General features: G+C 52.0%; 1 long non-coding RNA gene across 1 annotated transcript in view; it reads right to left on the bottom strand.

The window, feature by feature from the left end:
- Positions 1 to 25,912, bottom strand: part of LOC142829389 (uncharacterized) — a 320,291-nt gene that overhangs the window by 160,345 nt on the left and 134,034 nt on the right. Inside the window, exon 4 of the long non-coding RNA XR_012903778.1 lies at positions 23,200 to 23,290. This is a non-coding gene — a long non-coding RNA (uncharacterized LOC142829389). The remainder of the gene's footprint in view (positions 1 to 23,199; positions 23,291 to 25,912) is intronic.

The raw sequence follows: 25,912 nt of genomic DNA, 5'->3' as shown, positions 1-25,912 counted from the left end.
TTGCTGCGCGGCGGGGGGGAGGGCAGAGAAAGGGGGGGATGAGCCGGTGCCACGTGGCTGTGCCCTGTAAGACGGGCGGCGTGCGTTCCCCATGGCGATGGCGTTGGGCTGGCAGGTAGAAGGGGCAGAGCCCAGGTCTCCCCACCGCTATGCCCCTGGGGGACCACCGGCCTGGCATTGCAAAGCGCTGCTGAGTGCAAAGCCAGTGCCCCAGCCATGCCCTCACACACGGTCCTCTGGGCCGTGTCCAGCCTCGGGTCTATGCCAATGTCACCGCTAACGTCCATGGCAGCCACACTCAGCCAGGGCTGTCAGGCCCCACAGCCTCACCCCTGGAATCGAGCACGCTGGGAGGCTGACGGGCACTGGTCCCGGCTCCCTGTCCTCCTTCTCCTTCCTCCTGCAGGTGCACCTGGGGGCACGCGTCAGGAAACGCGGCTGCTCCCTTAGCTGTCGTGGTCTGGAGAGCAGCAGGATATAACCTTGGGGACTGCTCCAAAGGACCCAGGATGGGGCCCTTTGCTCTTCAGGGCGGGGGCGCTGGGCTTGATCAGCTTTGGGATACCAGTGCCCTTCCGCTGCCATAACAGGGTCTCCAGGGAAGTCAATGCAGACAGTCCTGAGGGCTTTCATGGGCCTGGGATTGGGCAGATTTTGGACGCACCTGAATCACTGGAACTTCCCCTTCTGGGTGCATGTGAAAATCCCCAGTGGAGTCGCAGAAATGGGCCGGCCTCATCCCACCGTGCAGGGAACCATCTTCACTGGCTGAACGCTGCTCTCACGCAGCGCAGGGAAGAGAGCGAAGCCGCCTCTGTCAGTCCCCCCAGGAGGGCGGCCCTGCCTGCTGGGTCGTAGAGGGGGCTTCTGCAGAACTCAAGAGCCTCGTGGTGGTTGCCTGCTCGGCTGTACTGGGCACCCCGCGGCTCTGTGAGGGCAGAGGGCCAGGCTGCCAGCCCCTCACTTGCCAGCAGTGTCCCTCATTCGGGGAGCAGCGCTGCTGTGGGTGGAGGATGGTGTCCTTCCACCTGCGTGTCAGACAGTGACAGGGTCACCTGAGGAGCATGGAAAGTGGCAAGAGGCCCATTCTGGCCATGCTTCAGCCCACTCCCCGCCCCCACAGGCGTCACCCAGTTCAAGACACCCCCCACGAAGCCGTAGCCAAGGGGTTCAAAGGAGCAGTCGCCTCGGAGCAGCACATTGCCTCTGTCAGCCTCCTGGCCAAACACCAGCCACCCGCGGCTGTTCGCCGTCAGCCCCATGGGTAGAGCATGGGCCGAGCGAGGCCGTTCTGCTTCCCCGCCGGACCCTGCCGAGAGGCCAGGCCGCTGGGGAGGCGAGCGACAGAGGGCCAGGCACCCGAGGGCTCTGATCAGTGCCTACCGTGGGGCTCCGCAGTGAGAACCCCCGTCGCTTGGGAACCAGCGGGGGAACACGGGCCTATAGATGTGGACAAGCAGTGCAAAGCCCCGGGTCAGCTCCAGGTACCCAACGACTGGCTCGCCAGCAGCAACGCCGCTTGGGGAGGGGCGGTGTCATTTGGCCCCACTGCGCGGGTTCTTCACCGGTGCCAGGATCCCTTCCCTGCTCTGCCGCTGGCGGGGTGGTTTGACCAAGTCCCTCCCTGTGTCTCCACCTCAGGTCCCCGCCTGCTCCCTAAGACTAATGATCCTGCCCGACTGTAGAGTCTGGTGCGGGCACTGTCCCTCCCTGCGTGTGTGTACAGCCCTGCACACAACAGCCAGATCTGAGCCGAGGGCCACAGTCGTACTCACAGAGGTGAAAACCCCTCGCCTTTTGGAAGGTGACTGTTAAATCGCAGTGATCGGGGAGGCTGAATGTTCCATTCATCCTTATTCCTCCCCCCGGTATCCACACACAATTGTTGCTCCCTAAATGAATGCGCGTGAGAAGGGGAGGAGAAATCACAAGACCGATGGAGAGAGCGGATTTGTTTTGGTCTTTCAGCAGCTGCGATTGCCACACAATCGCTGGGAGTGTCACGGGCAGGCAGATGGTCTCAATGTTTTGGAGAAGATAACACTGAGTACCAACAGGACCGGCATGGCGCACAACAGACAGCCCCTTGACTTGGCCACCAGCGCTGCTCTGCTTTTTGTCCTACCCCCTGCCCAGGAAGCAGCCGGGCGCATTGTCTGCAGCCCAACAGGGGGACATCGTGGAGTCGGGGCAGTGGGGAGACATTTTACACAAGAGCCTTTGTGCCTCCATCTACCGGCGCCTGTGTGGCTGTGGCTTGGTTGGTCGGGGGAAGGGAATAATCCCCCTCAGAGAGGTGGGCAAGAGCCGCGTGGTTCTCCCGCTGCCGGGAGCGTCCTGCCGAGGCCGTGCCGGGCCAAACGGAGGTGAACTATTTCAGGGGCGCCCGCGGTTGTGAAAACGGGAAGTGGCCTGTTTCCGCTGAGCTACGACTCCACGTCTCTGAAGCGGCAGGCGGCGCTATGGAGCAACCTAGCACTGGCGGATGCCACTCTGGGCAGCCTCGGGGGCACTTCCCCACTCCCACGCACGGGGCCCAGCGGCTGCAGACCAAGAGAACTTTATTCAGAGACAAGGGGGAAGACCAGGAAGCACCTGGGGAAGCCAGCAGCAATTAACAGAGTTTGATATTGCCAACCTCGCCCTGCCCCTCACTCCCTCAGCATCCATAGTCCCAACCCCACACTCCGCTGGCAGCTCCTCCTGCCCATTCCTCCTGCAGCGTGTTGTCCAGGGTGGGGGGAGTCCAAGGATTCTAGCCAGTTGGGCTCCAGTCCCAAAGAGACGAGCTGTATTGGGGGCCTCTGGGGCTCTCCCATTAGGTCCCTCAGGTAGGCTGCTGCTCTCTGCAGCTTTGGCCCACCTCCCCCCCCCCCCAGGGGGCTGTCACCCACATCCCTGCTCTCACTGCACCCTCCATTGCCTCAAAGCCACCCTGCATCTGGCCCCTCAAAGCTGGTCTCTGCTGCCTGCCCTGCCAAGCAGTGTTCCCTGTCAGCTGGGTGCTCGTGCGGCCACTCAGGAGACATTCCAGTGTCACCCAGCTGATTAGCAGAGTGCCCACAGGCTTGTCTCTTTCTGCGGGTGGTGCACATTCACACATGCTGCACATAAAATTATTCCACACATGGATGGAAAAAATCTGCACAAATCTGCCCCCAATGGAAAAGATTAGCGGTAACATTGCTGTTTACTCATGTGTACTATATGTCCCTCATTGGGCTTATGGTATCTCTGTCTTCCAGTGCTGCTCACGTGAGTGCTTTTTTTGTTGTTATGTTTTTCAAGAGAACGCCAAACAATTTACTACTTCCTAAACTCTGAAGGGACATCTTGTGATGGAGATTGGATTAAATCAGAACTTTACATTAATTCTGATTTAATTACTTCTGACTGATCTCCAGTTTAAACATTACGAAAAAAAAGGAAATGACTCTAGTTTGATGATAGCCTGCCAAAACATTATGTTAACAAACAAAATCACTTGTCTGGCTTCCTGGATGCAGTTAATTTGTTCCGAAGACCAAACATTTATTTAATGCTTTTTTAAAGGTTAATGACAGATCTTTCTATTGATAATCATTTACAACAGAAAACAAATTCAAGCAAAGGTGTCTTAAATGATTAACTAGATGTATGAAACTGCTCTGATAACATTGCTGCAATATACATAAACAAAGCCAATCTGAATAATTTGGTGCACCAGTGGCTCTGAATTCACAGAATTCTAATTATGAGCATAATACAAGAGAAATCTTCCCTCCCCCTTTTAATTGCAGAAGCCCCCTTTGGAAAGTCAATTAGTTAAGGTGCTTGTGTTTCCTAGTTCTAGAACAAACCCTCTCAAATACGTACGTTCCCCTTAACTATTATTTTTTCAGTACCGGAGTAGCCTGATAGCTCTAGCCAAGAGCGAATGTCAGCAGCTCATCTGACTTTCCCACTGTGGCTTCTTCCTCCAAAGTTTGTTTGTGGAGCCTGATGGCCTAATCGGCTGAGATTCTAGTTTCCATCATTCCATTTCCTGTAGCCTGTAAGCTCTGTAGAGCCGGGACTGTCATATCCAGGGTAAAGTCCAGCCTTTTTTTCAGGAGGAACAACAAGAGCACTGCTCCTGTCTCAAGCCACTCCTGGCTACACCAGCTGTAAGTGATACACAGACCTTGTGTGATCTCCCCCCCCCCCCCCCCCCCCCCCCCGCCACAGGGGTGAATCTTGGTGTCTCCCTGAGAGCCAGGCTCACCGTGTGTATTCCCTGAATAAACATAGTAATGGCACAGAAAGAAAACTGCAGTATGAAACCCTGAGTAAACCTTTCCAGCCTACTACTGTGACACACCAACCCACCTTCTACCAGTGCTCTGATGGACCCCTCTTTCCAGACCCCAACCAGACTGTGTCTCCATCAGAGGGTGCCTTGGTAATTAGGTCTCATGAGGGTACTTTGCAATTTTCCAAAGTTCCCAAGGACTCGTTCCCCACTCTGCTAGGCCAGCGTTAGCACACCGAGCTCATGGAGTTATAACAGGATGTGCTGGACTGAAGACTCAGGCCCGGGATCTCAGATCCGTAGGCCTTTAGACCACAACCACACAAGATCTGCTGTAGCAGGTGGTAGCGGGCCCCGGGTAATGGTGGGGTGGCAGGTAATATCTTCTTCAGCTGGTACTATTGATCATGGCTCTGCAGGCATCAGTGATGCTCTGACAATCTGCACCAGCTGAGGGTGTGTCCCTAAGATAGTTCCCATCCCAGCCTGGGAGGGAGGGAGAAGGAAGTGAGGGCCTTAACCTCCAAAAATAGGTGAGCGCAATCTCCAGAGCCTTTAGTCAGCACCTAGCTGGGGTCAAATTGTTCAGTCGTTACACAGCTATTTGCTGGCGCAGCTGAATTCCTACTGGTAGCCCTCTGAAAGATCCTGGCACGGTGTGTAACCATGGCAGGGGGACAGCAACCGTGGCGCTCCTGAGAGCAAGAGTAGTGCTATTCATGAAGCCAGGCTAGCAGGGAGCCGGCTGGCTTTTAACTCAAGTGGTAGTGGCTCGTGCACAAAGCTCCAGAGGGCCCAGGTCTGGTCCTGCCTTCCACCTGCCTTTGGTACATCCCGCCCTTTAAAAATACTGGTGGGAGTTTGAGAAGGGTTCCTCCTTCAGCCCTGGCAGAGCTCCTGCTGGACTGCGCGGGAACAGGGCCGGCCAGATTCACATCCCTTGGAAATCCCACAGGGTAGTATGGAGGGATGCAGTCTGGTATTTTTCTGATTTAAGGAAAGTGTTTTAAAAAATCTGGGGACACCTGTGTAGCAAGCAAGTCTTATAAAGTCTCTGTGTTACCCAGGTAATTGCACAGCAGTGTCTATTAACGCCAGAGCGTTACCCTGATAATGGGGCAGTCAGCTGGTGTTGCTACTGCGCATGGGTAGAATTGGACTCATTCTTTCAGAGCGCATTGGCAGCGAAACCGAAAGGTCAGGTTTGAAAGCTCCCAGGCTCAAAAAGTCTCATTCATTCTTCATGCATCCTGCTTAGTTTTGCTTTAATCTCCCACAAATGTAAGTGAGAGACAAAAGCCATGCGAAGTGCATTTCAATGAGTGATTGAACGTCTCACTCATATGATTTTCATATCTCACTCATTAGAATGACAGCGACTTGGCACATCTTTGATCTCACATTTCAAAATACTGAAACCACTCTGCTGCTTGATTAGCGGCTGATATTAGGAATGTTGTAAAACACATCAATTAAACTCAATTACATCCCACAAAACCCGTTTCAATACAGCCACTTGGATTCTGGTGGGGTTTTTTTAAGAACCATTCTTCCACTAGAAACAGCTGAGAAAATTGGCAAATAGATTGCTCACTAGGAACATTTTGCAGAAAATTTAATTAAAGTTGACAGCAACCAAATAATAACAGCGCATGATTCAGCATGTTAATGATCTAGATCAAGCAATGTGACGTTTGCTGCTTTTACGATGTTTGTGTCCCAGAGTAGATCTGGCCTCTTTCTCTGTGGAAAAAGGCTGAAGTTGTGCCTAGCAAGAGTATCTGTGGAAGAGAAGAGCGGTTGGGGAGGTAGCCAGGGTTATTCCAGGTGGGGCCCCAATTTTTGGATTCATTCCCTCACCCCACCCCCAGACCTTTGTTTGTCACATGAGGTTCAATCGTGCTCAGACCCAGCAGGTTTCTTGGGTTCTTGCGGGGGGGGGGGGGGCGTTTGGTGGGCTGCCTTCCTCCGGATCGGCTGACAGAGTTGTGTGGTGCGGCGGCCTGAAGACACGTGACCCCTTTGTATGTATGTGCGCGGGGCAAGGGATGGATTTTACAGGTATGTAGTAAAAGCTCCCTAGAAGTGGGGCTGGGGACCGGCGCACAGACCATGGCCTGGCCCCTCGCTCTGCTCAGAGGCCAACCCATGTTCTACCCCCACCCCACCACAGGCCCCGCTCCCACTCAGCTCCCTCCCCCGAGGGCCCCCACTGCCCGTGCCTCTCTGCCCCCTCCCCCAGGCATCTGTGCCCTTCAGGGGGCGTGAGGCAGGGGAAGTGCTGGCAAAGTGCTAGAGGCAGGCAGGTGCCCAGCGGGGAAAAGGCAGCCTGGGGGTGGGACGAGGAGCAGCATGGGCAGGACCACAGGAAAGAGTGGGACACAGGAGTGGGGCCTCCAGTTGGGCCCTGGCCCAAGCCCCCTTTTAGGGGGGGGGCTCCAAGGCAGGGAGCAGGCAGCGTATCTCCAAACACCGCATCCTGGCTGGGGAGGCTCCTGTCATACCCGCTCCCCAGGGGTTTCGAAGCCTGATATTTCCCTAAGAACTCGGCCTAGTGAGGCACCCGGGTCCAGATTTTCAAAAGGATTCACTTCCGTCTCGTTGTGGGGGGAGTCTCCCATTAATCTCAACAGACGTCGTGGCTCCACTCTCAAACGTGCTAGACGGTGGAGCTGCGCTAGCACAGGGGGAGAAGCAAGCTGCACCCCTGTCCAGGCTGGTGGTAAGTTACTTCCCCCCAGGGGAAGGGGGGAGCCGGGAAGGAACCGAATCCCTCTCCAAGAGCCACATTTGTATCTTAAGCGCCTCTGGGAGTGCTCCGGTGGAAAGCGTGTGCTTGTGGTTTTAAAACAACGACCCCAAACTATGCTACAAGCTCCCAGCAGGGAACCTCTAACAGAAACAAAGGCCCATATTTCCTGTCCTGCATAGCACCTCCCAAGCAATCTCGGGTATCTCGTGTTTGCACAGCCTTATCAGCCCTTGGATACCTAACTAGCTCCCTGGTGGAATTCTTTTCAGTTCGTCATTAATCTTATAAATAAGCTGTTCAATGGGAGACCATTTCTGCTGTGTCTTTTGTAATGGGACACAAGTGCTTCTCGGCCTGTAAGATTAATCTCCGCACAAGGAAGGGCACTTGGATTCCATTTCCGAAAAAATTTTGCAGTCCCTTGTACCGATGGAAAACCAGGTAGCGTAATGCTGCCATAGAAACGGTGCAGCATCAGAACACCTGACCAAAGAGATGCGACATGAGAATATTTCTGAATTGTGTGTCCCATCTCCACTCGGCTGTGCACCCCCTAAGTGAACGGTCGTCCAACAGGCCTCATTTGAATAAGGGTGCAAGAAACTCCAACACTTGTTCTTTGGCTTTAAACTAGCCCCTGCCAGAATGCAGCTGGACAAAGGCAGCTGCAAAAGCTAAGACAAAAGCTCATCTTGGTTCTCGCGATGTCGGGAGTGGGACGTGCGCTCCACCAGGGCAGACCGTCACGATGTGGAGCCAGGCCCCCAAACTGGCGGCGTGCTCTATAACAAGAGTTCATCAGCCCCTTCTCAGGGGCCGAGTGCCTTATTTCCGGGTGGGTGCTCCACCCCTGCCTTTGTCCCACCTCTTCCCACCCTCCCTCTGCCCCCTCCCCAATGCTCCCACCCAGCACCAAATAGTTGATCAGAGCAGGCGACTGGTGGGTGTTGAGGACCAACGTTCCCGCTAATCTTTTCCATCTGTGTGCAGATTTTTCCATCCATGTGCAGAATAATTGTTATGTGCACAGAGGTATGTGTGGATGTGGGGGCTCTGCTCATCAGCTGGGCAGCACTGGGATCTCTCCTGAGCAGCCGCACATGCGCACAGCTTACAGGGAACACTGGTGAGCACTCACTATCTTTTCCATGGGTGCTCCAGCCCCAAGCGCCCACCGAATCAGCGCCTATAGCCCCCAGGAACAAATGTGAACTCCTGCCTCACTATAACTGTCCTGCCACTGGCAGGCCCCTGGGGCGTGCCAAGCTATCTTGCTACACAGCCCGCTGGACGTAGTGATAGCTGGTTGCATCTGCAAAGAATCACACCAAGTTCCGTCACTAATCCCCGGCCGGTCCCGACTCTGGACTTCACACCAAAGAAAACTACATGTGGGCGATCCTGCAGCAAAGCAGCTAAGGATTTCTTCACCAGGCAAAAGAAAGAAGAGAGTTATTTGCAGGGGAAAGCAGGCAAACCTATGCTCACATGTCAGTTACAGTCAGTGATTCCAAAAGGTGACAGAGTTGTCACAATCTGTCAGGTCAGACTGTCTTTTAGGGCTAACCTAGCTTGACCCTGGGGACCTCTGCTTCAGTTTCATGGCTCCAGCCCTGTCAGGGTCCAACCAGCGAAAGAGATGACTTTTGTCAGCTATTGTTATTTCCTTCTTCCAGGATCCAAGGGGATGGGACGAGCCTTTTGGCACACAGGGTGGGTGCGCAGGGGCAGTGAGCGGAGTCTCGCATTGCAACGTCCCGCAATGGCACAAGCTCCTTCCTGACGGGCAGCGGTAATACAATTCACAGGGAAGTCGCACTTGGCACAAGGTAACGTGTTTCTGTTTTGTGTGGGGACTTACGTCACTCGGAGCAAATGTTTTACGGCGACAGCACAAACACGTCCGCAGTACCGGCTCCTAGCGTGGGGTACGGGCAGCACGAGTAGGATTCATACATGTAGCAACTTGCAAGCACTTCAGAAACCCTAAGCACATTGCTGTAGAAGCCAGTTCCCATCTGGACCATGTCCACACCCAGGGGAGCTTGCGGAGTCCCTGCACTGAATTGGGGAGCGCTCTGCTGAGGCCTCCGGCCATGGCAAGGACCGGGCCCTGGGCTGCCAGTGTCATAGGAGTGTTTCAGGCAGCGAAAGATTCAGCCAGCCCTAGTCTGACTAATGTCTTGCAGGAAAGAGGAGCCAACCAAGCTGTGGTTGTGAGAGTCGACGTGCAGGCTTGGCCATGCCTCCAACCAGGTCTTCACTCAGCCCCCTCCCCAACCCCTCGCCAACCTTTCTCCAGCAGTCCCTCCCCCCGCCCCACCCTTTCAGCACTGCTCCAGGGAGCTGGGAGCAAGGGCTTCCCCACCTATATGGCACACCGGAGAAGGCCCCGTGTCCCAACCCCGCTCCCCAGCAGGAGCGCCATGCGGGTGAAGTGGGTCAGGGAGCCCATCTTCCCAAGGCCCCTCAGTTGGCTGGGGACTCCACGCACAGGCCCCATTGGCCACTAGGCCACCGATATGGGCTTTGTGGTCAGCGCCCAGGCTAGAACTCTGGACCGTCCTGCCCGGTGATGTGAGCAAGCAACCCAGTAGCTGTTAGCTTCTCTGTTGCCTGAGGGATGATGGCCAGAGGCTGTCCAAGTGACAGCCACAAACCAATCGGTAGCCAGGGAGCTAAGAGCCATAATGAATCATTTGGCCAGGTCAGGCTCCAAAGCCCCCTGGAAGGGCCTAGATAAAGCTTCCAGGGCCTGGCCCTAGAAAAGCCTTGTCCTTGTTACGGGCTGGCTGGCACTTCCACGGGAATCGGGCTCCCCCCTAACTGTAATTGCAGCCATGTCCCCCCCCGATCCTGCTGATTCAACCACAACTCCGGCTCCCAGGTGTGGAGGGGCGGGGAGAGCCACCCCGAGAAGGAAGAGGGCTCTGTCTTTGGCACACCCACAGGCTCTGCGACAGGGCCGGCAGGGAGCTCCTGGGGAGAAGATGCCAGAGTCGTTGGGCAGAGGAGGCGGAGGGCAGAAGCTGGGCAGAAGAAAGCCCTGGGAGGCAGCAAAACAGGAACTCCACAGGAACAGGTGCAAGGGCGACGAGAAGGGGGCTGCATGTGGCCTGAGAGGGCAGAAGGCTCACTGATGGGGGGCAGGTGCGTTTCTTACTTTCCCGGGAAGGGGACCGAACTGGAAAGAGATGGCCGGGCTGGAGGGTCTCACCATGCTGGTTGGAGACAGAAACTGGGAGAAACGTGGCCAGGAAGAGGCGCTGGAGACGACAACCCCAGAGCGCCATGCTCCCGTGCCAAGGGGCGCCATGGTGGCGCATGCGCTGCGTATCTGTGGCTTGAGTGTTTTTAGAGGTGGTCAGCTCTGGTTAACTGAAGGGGAAGCATGTGATCTGGTCACCAGGGGAAGTCAGGCCGCCTTTCCTGAGATGCCTTAAGGTGAATTTGCATGCCGCGCCTTGGCCCCCAGCCTAGAAAAGGGAGACCTCATCTACCTGAGTTAGAATGCCAGGCGGATGTTTAAGGCTGCTCGCGGTACCCGGAGTGCATTGTGTGTGCTCACTATGGAGCAGTGAGCCAGCGTACAGCCCAGCCACTGCCCCAGCTGGGCCCCAACATGACAGCGCAAACCTCGGGCTGAGACGGAAAACCCAACTCCCGCTCCTGAGGTAGTTCCAGGTGCCTCTCCCACAGCTTCCCATGAACGGCCTTTCTCCTGCCAACACAGCTGCCACCTCTCACCGAGGGAGATTTATTACGCAGCACATCAGCTTCACCCGGTGCGTTGCAGGGTGCAGCTGTAGCACTGCTAGTGTAGACAAGCCCTACGTCTCAAGGCTCTGGATGGAACCCAGGCCTTACCGTAGCACGTTCATTATCCCGGAGGAGCTCTCCTGGACACTGAGAAAGCAGAGGGCTTCAGAAAACCATTTCCTCAGGAGAGGGGCAGATCCAAGCCAGTGGGTTGCAGGTGTCCAAAGCTGGGATGGCCTGGAAGTCCTTCCACTACGTAACTGAGTCACCTTTGGAACAACGTCCCAAGGGTGGTGGCAGATTCTCTATCACTAGGTGTTTGTCTAAGAGACGTTCTCGTTGAAACACTCCTGGGTGCAATCACAGCCCCTTCCCCGTGCCCTCTCTAGAGTGTCTCTGAGGGTACGTCTACACTACCCTCCTAGTTCGAACTAGCGGGGTAATGTAGGCATACCGCACTTGCAAATGAAGCCCAGGATTTGAATTTCCTGGGCTTCGTTTGCATAAACTGGGCGCCGCCATTTTTAAATCCCTGCTCGTTCGAACCCCGTGCCGCACGACTACACGCGGCACGAACTAGGTAGTTCGGACTAGGCTTCCTAGTTCGAACTACCGTTACTCTCATTCCACGAGGAGTAACGGTGGTTCGGACTAGGCTTCCTACTTTGAACTACCTAGTTCGTGCCGCGTGTAGCCGTGCGGCACGGGGTTCGAACGAGCAGGGATTTAAAAATGGCGGCGCCCAGTTTATGCAAACAAAGCCCGGGAAATTCAAATGCCGGGCTTCATTTGCAAGTGCGGTATGCCTACATTACCCCGCTAGTTCGAACTAGGAGGGTACTGTAGACATACCCTCAGTCCAGTCCATTCTCTCAGCTCATTTTCCCCACACACCAGTCTGGAGCGGGGCCTCCAGGGCTCCCCCTCCTGGAGACAACTCCCTTGCTGTTACCTCAGGGCTCTATCATCCAGTCCATCAGTCTCTCCGCAGCGCTCCACTGGGAGCTGTCCATTGTGCTGCCACTCCCTCGATCAGCAATTGGACTGCTGCAGTGCTTTGCAGCACCTTTTGTAGGGATTCCTGGCGCCTGATTAGCTGGTTCCTCCACTGCCACTCTTGCCTGCTTGGAGGACCTCTCTATAGTTTCTCTGGGGCAGGGTGCGGCTGGACCACCCGTCACACTTCCCCTGTAAGTATTTCGTACTGTCAATGAAATGATTGTCTTGGGAAAAGTATTGCCATTTTGTCCTGCATACAACCATTTTCTGCTCTGATTTGTGGTCTTGCTGCATTGAGGGAGATTGTTTAGTGTGGAGTGAATGAGGAGTTCTGAATTGTGAAGGACCCACAGATCAATCTTCTCTTTCATTTTGCCCCATCATGGAAGACCAGCAGGGGGGAGGGCGGGTTCATTGAAATGCACAGCAGTCCATGTCAAGCCAGACCGAGCAGGGCTGTGGCATTTGTTACGGCAGGAAGTCGCTGAGACAATGGCTGTGCCTGGATTCGGAAAGGGAATAGATCATTACGTGTCAGTGTGACTATTAATAATGCACAAGCCAGAGGGAGTGGAGCTCAGGCAATGATGAATGGAAGATTAGGCAGGAAGCCTGGGGCTTCTAGCACAAGATGCTTGCTGCAAAGCTGGGCTGGACACTGTCTCACTCGCATGCTGTGCTGGGGCATTTTCCGGGTTGGTTCTTGATTGGCTGGCTGGCTGGCTGGCTGGCTGGCTTGAGGGCTTTTGGCCTTCCTTGTGAGTGTCAGGGCCGGGCTACTGATGGAGGAACAAAGCTGGACTTGTGCCGACTGCTGGAGCAAATCCCACGCATACTGCTGTGTCACTCCCTGCCAGGCGTCTTTTCCCACAACCAAGGCTGAGACCCGAAGGGAGTTAAGCACCTTGTTCCCATTGAATGTCCAAGGCTGTGGGATGCATCACTCCCACAGGGGCTCTGGAAACTCCAGAATAAAACTGTAGGGGGAGCTGCATCTTTGATCCAGGGCAATGGCAGGGAAACCCCGCCACATTCTGCCTTCTGCACAGGGGGAGGTGTTTTGCTTCCCCCCATCTCCTCTTACTTTAACTCCTGCATTTCCTGAGCAACGTTTTTAAAAGTGTCTAAGTCACTTAGGCTCCTAGGTCATTTAGAGGCAGATTTTTAAATTATTTAAGATACCAAGATATCTTTAAAAATCTGGCCCTGAGGCCCCTGGGAACATTTTACTCCGTATCGACAGTCTGGGTGGGAGAGGAGTTGTGATGATTTGCATAGATTTTCTGATGGATTAAATACCAACTATCTCTTTGAGACAAACTGGCTTTTTTGTTCTCTATAAAGAATTTCATGGAATAATTAGTGAAAGTTAAATTATTAATTATGTTTTATTAGGAAATGTCTAGTTAGAATTCATTGCAATGTATTGCAATCTATTAATTTACTCCTATTAAAAAGCACACTCAGGGTACGTCTACCCTACACCTGTAGTTCGAAATAAGCTATGCAATTTGAGCTATGCAAATTGCGTAGCTTACTTAGAGTGTATTTTGAAATAGCTTATTTTGAAATTTAGAAATAGAGTGCTATTTTGAAACAGCCCTTAATCCTCGTGGAAGGAGGTTTACAGAGATGTTGGAATAGCGAGCCCTTTATTTCAAAAGCTGTTTTGAAATAACAGGCTTGTTTAAAAGACTCAGAAGAACTATTGTGGGATACCGGAAGCATCCCGAAATAGCACCACAGTGTAGATGTTCCCTCGCTGTTTTTCTCCTTATGATTATTATATTTTCACCCCACTTAAATCAGAGCAACAAAAGTAATTGCAATTCAGATAGATTCCTTGAATGGGATTTCCACACTTCTTTGAGAGGACATCCTAAAGAATAGCATCTCTCCCCATGGATGGAAAGGCAATAAAGAAATATGGGTTTGAGTCGGGTTGGTTGGTTGGTTTTGAATTGGGTCCTGAACCAAAAAAAAGCTTTGTTTTCTAGGATTTATTTTACATTAAAAAAACCCTCAAAACTGACATAAAGCTCAAAACAAAAATCTAAGTTTTGGTTGAAAAACGTTGACATGAAACTCTTCCAATTTCAGAATTGAATTAATTACAACTTATTTGGCTGAAAATAAAACAACACAAATGTATGAAACGTTTCAGTCAACATGCATCTGCATTCTTCAGTGAAAGTTGTATCTGAAAAATGTTGCCCATCTTTACAACACAGCTTTATTTTTTACAAATTCATGCATACTAGATTTAAACACACACTGGTACTTTTCTCCGTTAATCAGTCACACTTTTTAAAAAATGTCTCTATCTGATTTATGGCTACTTGGGCAAGCTGAGGATTTCTTTTAATATCCACTCCCCGCTTCTTTTTAAATGACCCACCATACTGGTCTCTGTTACTAAAGCCATTATTGCTGAATTTCTGTACACGGATCCCTGCACTCTCTTTGAATAGGGACGAGAAAAATGATGTGTCTCCTGTAATGCATTTGAACAATGCTCTGAAGTGCACACTTACTGTTGGCAAATGCCTTCGGGATGCCAGCTAACACGGTGTGATATGCCTTTATTCCTTTTATTCTTAAAACTGCAACCACAATGACCCTGTAGTGAGTTAGTTGCAGGGAATTTTAAAAGGAAAAGGGTTCCCAAACCACTGGATGCACGCCACTGTTTTCTTTAACCAAAGTTAGGCCATTGAACGTGACTAAAATTCTATACAGACAAACTTCAATGTGACTTTAAAGAACGTATGTGTGGAGCACGAGTGTCAAGGCCATAACAATTTGTGTTATAATTTGAAAGAAACTTGAGATGAAGATGGTTTACTTTCAAAAATAAAATGACACAAAAGAATTCCAACGCTCCCTACCTACGTGCCCTAAAAACACAGCTTCTTTTGTGATGACATGAGAACACAACTTTGGGTAACAAAAGCAGCCCATGTATTATTTTGCCTCTGTGTATTTTACCCATGGCCACCATATATTAAAAATAAAACCCTGGAAATCGCCTGTTGTGGTGATTCATTTTAAAAGCACATTGTACACTGTTATCCAAGACCAATTCACTCTCCGAAGCTGACGCATAGCATGTCTAGGCGGAAGATTTACACGCTGCCATTAAAAAGCTATTCAGGCCCATGACTCATTCCCTAATTCAGTCTGAATACACACAATATTTCAACATTTTTTAAAAAAAGCAGGGAGGCAAAGGCATAATGAAACCTATTGTATCTCCCAATGTTTGGTGGTGCTGGACAGTATGCAAGCCAGAGAGCACTGTGTTTTGGCCTGGTATCCGTTCCCTCTCCGTATTGATTAGAGCTGTGAAAGACTTTGTTATAAAACACCAAAAGCGAAGCAAAGTTTCACGTTCACACACAAGGTAGGAATCAGCTGGGTTTCACATTTGCTTAGGTCCTGAAGGGGAGCCCAGCACTTTTGAAAATCTGGCCTTGTGTTGCGTTTTCTGAGCCTGCCCTTTCCACTACGTGGGATGTGAAATGGTTCCTTCTCCCCGGAGAGCTGGGGGTCACCACACCGGCAGAGTTCGGCGGTATCTTAGGGGGTCATTGAGGGCCTGACCCAAAGAAAATGATGCCAGCAGAAAGCCTCTTTGATTTCATTGGGTTTGGACCAGGTTGTGAGGATGGGCCCTGATTCAGGGATCCAAAGAGGACCTGAAAGGGTGACGCATAGTGAAAACTCTAGGCCAGGTTTTCGGAGTGACTCGGCTTGCCCGCAGCCACGCATGACCAGAAAAGGTTGGGTGCTACTGTGCTCTGGAATTCAAGGGTCCACAGTGACTGCCTTTGAGTAGCAAAGGCACAGGCAGCCCCCCCACAGTCCAGAAGGCCGTGGAGGGGTTTTATTGGATTTGACAAACGCACGTGTAACACGGAGTTCCCCTCCTGGGATGTCCCTACTGCGTGACTGGACTGTGCAAACCTGTTTCCTTCCCGTCTGCATGGCCTCTCGCGTACACAAAGGCAGCAGAAGAAACTGAACAACTGTGGCAGGCTAGCACTGGTGCCCCCAGTGAAGAGTCCAATCCCGTCATCTCGCACACAAGAATTCCCTGCCTCTGGTGCAAGGCCTGGAGTCTGACAACAGTGTTGCCCAGGCTGTGGGGTGGCCATGGGGCTGTGACAGCGGCTCAGGGTTGAGCCCCCAAGTTCCAGCCGGGGGGAGCCACGCAGAAGCCGGGTGACTGAGAGCATGCCAGTGCCTACGCCGAATCGGGGCCTGGCTGGGCGAGTGGCAGGGTAATAAAACGGGGTGTTTGTGAAGGGAGCTCCGGAAAGAGAAGACATCCTGGCCTTGTTTCCACGCACCCGTCACTTCCCATTCGAAACTGGTCAGCTCGTCTGTTCCCCGGGAACACGAAGGGCCCCTCCCCGTGGATGGAGCCGAACGCTGGGCAGCTGTTCCTCCTCACGGTGACCCCGGGCGTGGTGCTTCACTGTGCGACTGAGACGGCTGAAGTCTCTGCACATCAGCCAGGGACAGAGGCCAGAAGGAAGGACCCTCGGCTGGTTCCTTGTATCCCCTGCTCGTGGGCCAAGCACAATGGCAGCAATGAGCTACTCCCTTCTGGCACTACGCGGGGCGCAAGCCACCGACAGGGGTGGGAAAGGAGGCGGGGCAACGGCCCTGAATTCCCCACCCTAAAGGGTACTGCAGTGCTCCAGGACTACGCTCCTCATTGGCCCTGGCACAGGCCTCCAGCAGCTCTGCAGAATCTGCCCCTTCAAAGGCTCCAGCACAGAGCTGCTCTGCTTGTGACCCTCGATCGGAGCCAGAGGGTCTGAAGGGCCTGCCCAGTCACCTCGTCCAACTCCCTGTCGCGAGGTCGGAGTCATCGGCCCATACCTGCAAGGAAACCTAGCGAGGCTTCTTAGCGCTCCTGCCGTACCGGGACAGGCCCTGGCGTGACCTGAGAACCAAGGGGAGTGGAGGACCTATGAATAGAGTCACAGCTGATGTCCCGTGATCAAGGGAGGACATCTCTCTAGAACCGAGATGCTGCCTGCAGGAGTCATCACACGGTGACGCCATCCAGTCAAAGCTTTTCTTTAATTGTCTGGACTCGTTAGTCCTGATTTTTGTCCCCACTGCTCATTTTCAAATTGCAGTCTTTGCCTTTTGTGCTGGTGCTACAGGCACTTTGAACTTCGCACCTTACCTGGCGAGTTTTAAATTGCAGTCAACTGAGCCATATTTTACTTCTGGGGCTTGCAGGTTTGATCTAGGATTTCTGCCTTAAACTGAAGCAGAGTGAGAAATTTCCAACTTAATGGGGCTGAGTTATATTTGTGATGTAATAGACTGAGAAATATTTTATCTCTGCAACTTGCACTTTGCTCTGAGAGTTGCACCTTGAAAAGGGAGTGAAATTGCATTGCACTTTTAGCTTTTCTCCCTTTGATAAATGGCCTGAGTTTCAGAGAGCTTAGAGGCTGTTGCCACATGGAGGAAACCTAAAAAATTAATAGTATGTGGGTATCTGAGGACAAAATAAAATGAGCTCCCCTCCTTTATTCAACGCACACCAGTAGAACTGTAGCTGCAAAGGGAGACGAAGACAAGCTTAATTGCCAACATCCCCCATCTTTGCAGAATCCAGAAACTTGCTTACACTGCTATAATTGTTTTTGATAGGACAACGAATGGTATTAAATCCAGAGCAACTGAATGTCGTGATAACCCTGCTGTAATAAATCAAGAGGTTCTAGTGTACACTTTAGAAGCTGTGTGTCTCAGATTACCCTGCAAAGAGGAATTGAGGAAGAAAACACAGCCATGTGAGATGATAAATTACCCACACAAACAGTGTTGATGTAATTCAGTGACAATTTTGAAAGACAAGGGCAGGGTGTGGGGTTTATTCTCACTGATACAGCATGTGCTAATGAATGCATAATATTGTTTTGCACAAGCCATGCCACAGTGCAATGTTCTATGTAACAGATGGGGCAACCAAACCAACACAGCAGAGTAGTTGCATGCACTAGCAGGCAGCAACGAGACTTCTCAGGTAACGCAACTTGCTTTTCCCTCTCTTGTCTTCAAAAGCCCCAGCTTGCTCTGAAAAGTCATTTCAAGCCATACAGGATACAAGGCACACATCCCAGGACCCATGTTCAACAAGCTGCAATGAAGGCAACAAAGTTATTTGCCCCTGGTGAGAAGGAAGTTTGGTTCTTTCCAACTGGCCTGGTGGAATGGCTGGCTGATGTCCGAGCGCCAGCTACACAGCTCGATGAGTGGTACCGACCCCTCCCGTGCAAACCTTTCCTAGTGGGCCTTCTTTCTCCTTCTAAATAGCACTTGCAGTACATGGAGCCAGGTTAGCTGCCTCGTTTTATGCAAGTCATTGCTTTGTCATTGCTCTGTCCTCGGGCTGCAAAACCTTCTTCGCAACACATGCCCCATCACATGCAGGTCCGCTGCCTAGGTTGAGCGGCATGGTGTCCTGTGTTATAACTCAGCTCTGCCACTGATTTGCTGTCTGATCTTGGGCAAGTCACTTTGTCACTTCGTTTCCCTACTGGTGAAAGCGGGGAAGATGTTCACTTCCCTTCCCCACAGCTGCATTATGAGGGTAAAACATAAACTGACCATTTATCCCAAATATGCCAAGACGGCCTTGGTTTTCCCTCTGGTGTCTGTGACGGGTGCTCGGTTTGCCTCCAGACAGGTGCTGGGGATTGCCTCTGCCAGGCCCACTTTGCTGTCTGTGGCCACTCTCTGCCACGCCCCATCTCTTTCACTGTCCATGGCCCCTCTCACGCCAGGAGCTGAGGTCTCATCTTTGCGACTCAGCCCTCCAGCCAGGTCACACTGCCATTCCCCCTTCCAGGGATACCAAAGTCCTTTTGCATGAACAGCCCTAGACAGTCGCGGGCAGTACCCTGACGGTGCGACTCCCCCAGGGGCAGTAGGGGAACCCCGCCCCTCCAGTAGTCTGGGGTCCAGTCCAGGGAACCTAGACTTGCCTGCATTCCTTCAGACCCTTTTGCTGCATCTTTAGATGCCTTCCTACAGTTTCTGGTTCTCCCTCTCAGTGTCCCAGCTCAAATGACTGAGCCCTGTGGCCTCACACACCTCCCTTCTTCCAGGGCCCCATGGCAGGCTACTTCCCTGCGGCCCCTTTCTGTTGCCAGCATTCTCACAGGCTGCGTGTTTTCCTGCAGAGAGGAAAGGCTCCAGAAGCAGGGAGGGAGCAGGGCATTCCACAGCTCACAATGGTCGCATGGGAAGGGGAGGCACGGCTTGGCCAAGCACTGGGCTTGTAGGACATGTACTCAGGTACCTGGCCCACACCCCTCCAGTCTGTCTTTACTCACCTACACTGTGTCTCGGGGCATGTCTTCACTACCCACTGGATCGACAGACAGCGATCGATCCAGCGGGGGTCGATTTTTCATGCCTAGTATAGACAGGCTAAATCGATTTCTGAGTGCTCTCCCATCGACTGTGGTATCTACCAAAATGAGAAGAGCAAGCGGAGTTGACGGGAGAGCATCAGCTGTCGACTTACCACAGTGAAGATCCTGCAGTAAGCAGGCCTAAGTGTGTCGGCTTCAGCTACAGGAGTCACATAGCTAAGATACATAATTTAAGTCAACACCCCATGATGGTATCGACAAGGCCTCAGGATCTACCCTGCAGTTTATAGCTATGTTCGGGGTATTTATGCACACTACCTGCCGCTGACAGATACATGTAACGTAGACGTGCCTTTAGTAGATTATGTCTTTCCTGTATTTTATTTACAAAACAAAATTGTTGACTGCAAGTGTTACGTGCTCCGGAATCATTGCTGCTGTAATTTCACCAAAACTGTATCCCTGAGCGCAGAGGTTGAAGAGCTTTCAAACAGGCGTCAAATTATCTCCCTTGCTGCTACTGGATGTCACACAACAAAAGGCACCACTTTTATTCACTCTGTGCTGTTAACTGTGTCTCAAACTCGGGCAAAATTCCATCCGTGTTGTCTTTTTGCCTGCTGCTGCTTTGTAAATAGACTTCTGATGATACCTGCCCTGCACCTGATAGCGACCCAGCGACTTTCCACAGGCTGCAGTTTCAGCTCCACTAATGGCGGGGAGACACAGCTGAAATCTTTGCTTAAAGTTCTCCGATCACTGGCCATAGGTGCTGCCATTCCCCCAGGAGCTGGAGGCGTAACTGTGCTGAGCAACTGTGCTCACCTTTTTGGCGAGGCGGGTGGATTTCTGGTGGATAGTCACTGGCACGGGCACGTCACCAAGAGCAATGAAAAGTGTTTCTGAGTGTCCTTCGCTCAGAATCAGGAGGCATCTGGGGTCACAGAAGCGCTTTAACCAGGGCCTGGGCCACTGGCGCCAAAGGGACTCTGTTGGTGGGGATTTGCAAGGGAGAAACCTGTCAGGCTGACATCATGTCATCCAAGATCTAGCTGCTGGTGGCTGCTTTGGTTCGTGGGTGGGAAATTCAAGTGGATCATTAAAAATGAATCTACTGCTGCAGAGCTGCTAAGCTATTGAGGTGCTGCAGTTACCTAGGCCCAGATTTTGATGCAGTGACACTGCCTGCCTTACCTGTGCTCGACTCTCAGAAGCAGAGGCATCCCCACCCTCTAACTACCCTCTATCCTGGGGGCTCTGCATGCTGGCTCCGCCCCCAGCACCAGCGCTGCAGCTCCAATTGGCTGGGAACCATGGCCAATGGGAGCTCTAGGGGCAGTGCCTGCAAATGGGGCAGAGTGAAGAGCTGCCTGACCACGCCTCCATGAATTTATCTAGCTCTTTTTTGAACCTTGTTAAAGTCCTGGCCTTCACAACATCCTTTGGCAAGGAGTTCCACAGGTTGACTTCAAGTCTCTTACAACTGCCACTAATCACCTCTGATCTGAAGACAGCATCCTGCACTAGTCACCTGTCCCAATGTTCTGCACGTCCCTTCATGTCTTCTTTGTCAGGGCTGTGGCCCCTGGGAGCCAGCGACTGCGCTGGACTGTGAAGACCTCCTTGCCCCCTTGTAAGGCGAGGGCTCAGCCTGTAACTCCTGAAAGGGGGCTGGCTCTCGGAAGACAGGTTCAGAGACAGCCCAAGCCTGCCTGGGGTTTGACAACCCATCATCATGCCCAGATCACCGTAGGCAGCAACTTTCCTCCTAGCGCCGCCCGCACCAGCGTGGGAGGGAAGCGCTCTGGAGTTTCCCAACCCTGGCCAAAGAGCAGGTCAGCTGTGGTGCTCTGGAGAGTCCTGCGTGGCATGTCCCCGCAGCCTTGGGCTATGGTGCCCCTGCCTGCGGTACCTGGGGACTGAGCTGATCCACTTTGCATGACCCTCCAGGGCAGGAGTAGCTCCAGGGGGGAGTGTAGGGAAGAGACGTCCAGAAACAAGGCAGAAATGTTCCAGTCACCTCCTGACCCCTACTTGCTAACAAGCAGAGCTGCCCCACCCTCAGGATGGCTCGGGGCAACCAGCCACGTCTCCGTGCTTCGAAGGCCTGCGCCGCGGGGAAGCACGGGGGCCAGGGGGTTTGCGGGAGGGCCTGGCACCATCAGCAGGGATCGGGCCCATCCCTGCACTCACACAGCTACCCAGCCCCAGCCTGCTCGGCTCCCCCGGCTCCCAGCCACGTCACTGGGGAAGGGAGGATGAGAAAAGGGGTGGAAACGCTCGCCCGCCCGCACACACACTCAGCAGTGTCAGGAAGCAGAGCAGTAGCAGGAAGAGAAGGAACGGGATGAAAGCTAAGACGGGGGAAGGGGCTGTCCCAGGTCCTGCACCCCCGTAGGAATGGCCCTGCTAGCAAGCCTGTGTGTGTGTGTGTGTGTGTGTGTTATTGCTGCACAACTGCTAGCCCCAGGCATCAGCTTCTGCTGGCAGGACATGCGAGGCCACTGCCTCACGGGGAATTAGACATTTCCCAGCACCGTTTCCACATCTGCAGCAACCATTCTCCTCAAGGCCCATAGTTCTGCGGCCCCTGCCTCTTCCCGTGAGCAGGCTGGCGTGACGAACACTTCCTACAGCCCCTAAAATGATCAAACAGCTCCAGCCGGATTTCTGTCTTATGAGCCAAACAATCCCTCTGCGCTGGAAAACCTGGGCTGGGCTGGCCTTCAGACGAATCTCTCATGCAACACTCACACTCTTCCCTCACACAAACAAAAATTCCGGAGTTGCTTCGCACAGGCAAGGGTTACATCGCGGCGTTTGCAAAAACAGACCCAGTGCAAAGGGTTCCAAGGGTAAACTAACTATTACTATTACAGAAACTGAACAAACAACAGTGGTCCTCTAGCACCCCAGAGACTAACAAAAATATATAATAGTCTGATGAGCTTTCCTGGGCACAACACACTTCTTCAGATGACAGATATGGAGCAAGGGGCACAGAGGTCGAAAAGGGAGGAGAGGAGGCAGAAAAAGAAAGGGCGAAAAACATGTCAATTAAAGCGTCCCTGCTCAATGAGGGTAAGAGAGTGGGCTGCAAGTGCCTGACACTTAGCTTTTGGGTGTTGAATATATTGGCCCATCCCGTCCAGGCCAGACTATTACTATTACGTATTCCATAACGCAAAAACACTCTTCCACTCTTACAGAAGAAAGCAATCCTACCCTTAAAAGGGTGACAATAGTAACAAATAGGCCCTTCTGGTCTGTTCCTGCCTTAACATTAATAACAAACAAACAAACAACCTGCTTGATGCATCTTTGCCAACAGCACTGGAAAGCAAGGCTGGCTAGGTACACTGAGGCACATCACATTGCATAAGGCTCCATTTTAGCGACATGGCTACGTGTGTGAGAGAGAGACAGAGAGAAACACCAGAAAGAACATGACCAAGTCCAGGTTTGCTGAAATAGCAAGGTCATTTTATATTTTAAATAATTCTGAGCAGTCCTCTGTGTAAGAAATCAAAGCCTGGAATACATAGGCTTGAGTTAGCCCCAGTCTACAATAGGGAGTAATTTTCAAAATAACCCCCCTTATTTCAAAATAATGAGCAGCACATCCACACTACCAAGCCTGTTATTTTGAAATAACGGGCTGGTTATTTTGAAATTGGCACGCCTGCTTTCCTCGGGGAATACTGCTTATTTTGCAATAGTTTTTGCGAAATAGAAGTCGTGTGGACGCTTCACTGCTGCTATTTCTAAATAACAACTCCCCGGAGTAATTCGAAGTAACAGAGCCCCAGGGAGCACTGGGGAGTGAAGTTGAGATAGTGCGCCCACAATAGCGCAGCCTGCCTCGGACTCATTTTGAGGGTCCCCCCCTAGTTGAGTTATTTTGAAGTAATCTCCTAGCATAGAGATGCCCTTCCAGACATGCCACAGAGTACAGCAGTAATGGGTAGGTAGAACTAGCCTGCAGAAAAGGCACACTGAGTATTTCTTACCTTCCGTTCGCAGTCAGGTCATGAACACTGGCTGAAATCTCTTTGCATGGAGCTGAATCTTTAATCTTCACATTTTTTAAAATGCGAGTACCTTTAAAAAAAAAAGGTTTGGATTATACCTTCCCTTAAACCTCGGGCTTCAAGGACACAGAAAAGGTATTTTTCATAATTCCTGATTTAATAACCAGTCTTTGGAAGCTTATACAAGCAATAGAGTTTGTTACAGTATATTTTCCCTTCCACCATATGCAAATCAATATGTTTATTATAAGTACCAATCATTAGTAATGATTTTTCTTTTTTAATGGAAAGAAATGTTTTGCACAAAATAAATCAAGATTTATGTGACATTTTTAATATAAAATATTTTCATCCAAAATTCTGGGTGCATAGCGATGCATTTCATAATTGGAGTGGGTTAAAATAGCTCCACCAACACTTTCCAAATGGAAATGAGTTTTCAACTACATGAATGTTTTTCATAAAAGGCCCTGTTTTCTGCAACCAAAAAGAAATCTGTTTTCATCATAAAAGCAAACATCTGAAAATGAAGTATATTTCATTCTGAAATGCTCTTGGAGTGCCTTCTGGGAGCTGTAGTTCAGTTTCTTCGTTTCCTCATTTGCAGGCTGGGCTCCCCATGCAGACTAGCTCTCTTATAATGCAACATGGATAGGGGCTCTCACCCTATACCTCCAGAAGTGTAATCTCATGAGGGACTCCTGCCTACAGGAGAGCATGCAGAATCCAAACTACAATTCCCAGGATGCATTTCCAAACTATAAGACTGTCTGCTGAGATTTATTTTTTATTTATTTATTTTTGCCACAAAGTCAAACTTTAACATGGAACATTCTGATGAATTTTTGGCTTTGTTTGCATCTAAATTTTCCATGTCCTAAGGCATTGTCCAACCCTCTCTATGGACAGTAAAACCCAGGCCTCTTATCATGTATAGGACAAAGTCATCCGGAGGGCTCAGCTGAGATAAGGCAGTGTGGACACAGGAACTGCGCCCTGAAGAGCTTAGACAAGGTAACGGGTGGAGGGAAAGAGAGGTGAAGTGATTTACATGAGGTCACGCAGGGGGTCAGGCAGTCAGATCTCCTGAGCCTCAATCCAGTACCTGGTCCCTTGGGCCGTGCTGCCATCCCTGGCCATGTGCAGGCCAGAGGGAGGCAAGGAAGTGGAAGAAATGGCTAAATCTCCTGTAAAAAGGCGGCCTCAGCTCCCAGGATGCAACCCTGCCTCCCTGAGCCTGCGGGAAGCCCTCCCTGTGATATGTGTGGGGCTCGGCAGGTTTGGAAGGGCGTGTCTGGCATCACCTAGCATCTCCTGGGAAGCTGCCATCAAGCCGATACTGCTTTGGGTAATGCTCCTCGGCCCCCTGCCTGGAGCCCCTCTCAGCCACAGGCTTTGCTGAGCCGGGGGGAGCAGAAGAAAGACCATCGAGACTGTAGCTGGGGACTGCAGGAGACATCCCTCCCTCTCCCGGGCACACTAGACCCAGAGGCCTCCTCGTGCCTTCGGCGTCCATGATCACAGCCGTGCTGTATGCGCCGGCCATGCAGAATGGAAGCACCCGAGACACGAATCCGACTTGACGTTCCATGTCAAATACAGGCACTGAGAACGCTGGTCTCTTCGTGGGATTGATTATGCACCAGCACTGCTAATGTGTCCAACGAGCAAAGCCTGCCACATCCCTTATTCTGCTGCCAGACGCTCTTCTGGGTAACAGCCCGATTGACGAGGTGTCTGGTAAACAAACCTGATAGATTGGGGTGGCAGGATTTAATTTAAGGGCACCGATGGCGAGATGTGCAATTATTAGTCAATTACTCATCCATTAATTGGCTACCGGGCTGAACTATTAATCATTCAGCCACTTATTTCATTCCCTCTTGTTCTTTAAAGGGCAGCGAAACCTTTTGAAGGGGGAGGAAACACACACTTTCCTATGTTTCCTACCCTGGAGACACACGCAGAGCTCTTGTGGGCAGGGGATTCCTGGCCCGATTCCTGGGGAGAATCTGTCTGCACGGCAAGGAAGTGCACTACGTTATGCATGTATGTGTGGACAGACCGGTGTGCCAGCCTTCCAGACGGGGGCGGGGGGTGCTGGGAAAGAGCAGGCAGTGGATATTTTGCCCCGTGTGGCGGCAAACATCCGCTCAATTTTCCCTCTAATTTTTTCCATCCATGTGCGGGAAAAAACCTGTTCTATGCACCAGGGCATGTGCAGATGTGCACTACCAATGGAAACACACTGCCAGCTGTGGGAGGCTGCGGGCGCTCTGCTAATCAGCGGGGCAGCATTTGAATTTCTCCTGGGGGGCTGCCTGAGTCTCCGCTTACAGGGAACACTGGGCCCATCTTCATCACATTCCTGGTGACACAACGCTGGGAGCCCAGCTCTCAGCCGGAGTTACGTCTCGTTCCTGCGTGTCAACCTCCCCAGGCAGCCATGTGGCTGCGTTTCCTCATTTCAGCCTGGGATTCTTTACACAGCCGCCGGAAGAATCCATCAGATATTCATTTTAAGGCTGGGTGAGCTGGCTCAAGGGCATAGGAAGCAGCACAACCCTTCCCTCACATCTCCAACCGACCCAGAGAATGAGGCTGGAGTTGCGGGGAGCCAGAGGGATACCATAGCCCTCCGGGGCCGCCTGGCTTTCCAGGCTGGGAGGTGGGCGAGCTCACAGACACCTCT

Source organism: Pelodiscus sinensis, chromosome 5 (assembly GCF_049634645.1).
Source record: "Pelodiscus sinensis isolate JC-2024 chromosome 5, ASM4963464v1, whole genome shotgun sequence".
NCBI classification, from domain to species: Eukaryota; Metazoa; Chordata; order Testudines; family Trionychidae; genus Pelodiscus; species Pelodiscus sinensis.
This window is presented reverse-complemented; position numbering and strand designations above follow the sequence as displayed.